The sequence below is a fragment of the Echinops telfairi genome, unplaced genomic scaffold, assembly GCF_000313985.2.
Source record: "Echinops telfairi isolate 266 unplaced genomic scaffold, ASM31398v2 ScPeMD7_7469;HRSCAF=8507_1, whole genome shotgun sequence".
Classification (NCBI taxonomy): Eukaryota; Metazoa; Chordata; class Mammalia; order Afrosoricida; family Tenrecidae; genus Echinops; species Echinops telfairi.
The window spans coordinates 148,852,675-148,854,947 of record NW_022111373.1 but is presented as its reverse complement, the minus strand read 5'-3'; positions in this window follow the sequence as shown (position 1 = coordinate 148,854,947).

Genomic DNA, 2,273 nt, shown 5'->3' with positions numbered 1-2,273 from the left:
GACCTGGAGAGTGTTCCACTGGGGACGCTCAGGGAATACAGACAAGTATTTCAATAAGCTGAAGAAGCACATGAAGCACTGACTCATCTGTGCCAAGAAATTGGGAAGACAGTTACCTGACCAACTGATGGGAAGAGATCCAGTTTTGTACCCATTCCATAGAAAGGTGACCCCAGAAAGGTCAAGTTATAGAACAGCTTCACTGAAATCACAGGCAGTAAAATGTTGCCAATGATCATCCAATAATGGTTACAGTGGCACAGGGAGCTGCCAGAGGTTCAGACTGGATTCAGAAGAGGACTTGGAACAAGGAGGCTATCATTGTTGATGTCAGATGGATCTTGACTTACAGCAGAGAATACCAGAAAGATGTCCACTTATGTTTCATGGACCTTGGATAAGCATTCGATTGTGTGGATCACAACAAGCTATGGATGGCCTTGAGAAAAATGGGAATTCCAGAACATCCATTGTGCTCCTGGGGAACCCGAACACGGATCCAGAGGCAGTTGTGTGAACAGAACAAGGGAATAAAGTCAAGAAAGGTGTGTGCCAGTTATATCTTCTCACCATAGTTATCCACTCTGCATGCTGAGCAAATCACAGAGAAGCTGGATTGTATGAAGAAGAGTGCAGCATCAGGATTGGGGGAAGGCTTTTGAACAACCTGCGATACGTAGATGACACAATCTTGCTTGCTGAAAGTGAGGAGGACTTGAAGTATTTGCTGATGAAGATGAAGGATTTCAGTCTTATGTATGGATTATAACTCAATGTGAAGAAAACCAAAATCCTCACGACTGGACCAAGAGGTCTTGCTTGGATCCATAACCAATGCTCATGGAAGCAGCAGTCACGAGATCGAAAGATGAGTTGCATTAAGTAAATCCGCTGCCCAAGACCTCTTTAAAGTGTTGAGGAGCAAGGGTGTGAATTTGAGGGCTAACGTGTGACTGCCCCAAGCCGTGGTGTTTCCCATGACACCATGTGCGTGTGAACGTAGGGCATGGAATAAGGAAGGCTGGAGAAAATCCAATGCACAGTGTCGCTCATTTGTGCATATTTTGCCAAGGAGAAAGAGAGAGCGAGGGACTGGACCCCACACTGTCACAAAGCCCTGAGGATGACCCCCTGCACGGGCTGCTGAGACACAGAGGGCTGCAGGGCCGACAACGGCTCAAGACATGAGGCCACCCCGCTGGAGCATACCACAACAGAGGACAATACTGGGGACACGCAGTGGGGAGTGAGTCCAGTCTGACCACCCCCACAGCAGGGCAAACCAATAAGGGAATGTAACAGATCAGCAACAGAGGCAAAGCCAGGCCACAAAACCCGAGGGGCGCCCCAAATAGACTTCAGGCTAGGAGGGGAAGTCCCGGGAAACCTGCAGGACCAGTAGGGAGAGAGTCAAAAAGGTCAGAGGACAAACCTGAAATTATTTATGCTTTTTCACTTTTTTGTGCTAGTTTTTTCTCTCTTTTATTTCAATCTTTTGTCTGTGTGATTGTCGGTTTGCCTACCTATGTAAGACAGGCATGAGAAGCAAGCCCAAGGAGAAAGCCATGGGACTGATGGTTCTGGAGGGACTTAGGGGAGGAGCAGGCAGGGGAAGGGGGCGGTATGCAAACAATGCCATAGACAAGGGAGCAACTGGGGAATTAAAAGCATCAACGAGGAGGACATAGAGATCCCAAGGGTGGGGTCTTGCTGAGAGGAATTACTAGGAGGCAGAAGACGGGTGAGCATGATGGTGGGGCAGGAGGAAGGTAAAAGGAAACAGAGGAAAGATCTAGGAAGCAAAGCTACAGATAGAGGTACAAACATAGGTGTGCATTTATGTAAACAGTAATTCATAAAAATAGAGGTACTGGCCTATGTACATATATTTATGTGACAAAACATTGAGAAAGTGGGCAGACTTTGGGCCTCTGAGCAAGACCTCCCTCAGCGACACTTGGTTCTAACAACCTGGCACTCCGTGATGCTCACCCTCCCCACACAATCACTGAAGACAAAAGGGGTGCGCAAGCAAATGCAGTGAAGAAGGCTGATGGTGCCTGGCTATCAAAAGACATAGCAGTGGCTCTCAACCTTCCTAATGCCGCGACCCTTTAATACAGTTCCTCATGTTGTAGTGACCCCCAACCATAAAATTATTTTCATTGCTACTTTATAACTGTAATTTTGCCACTGTTATGAATCATGATGTAAATATCTGTTATGCAAGACGTATTTTCATTGTTACAAATTGAACATAAAGTATAGTGATT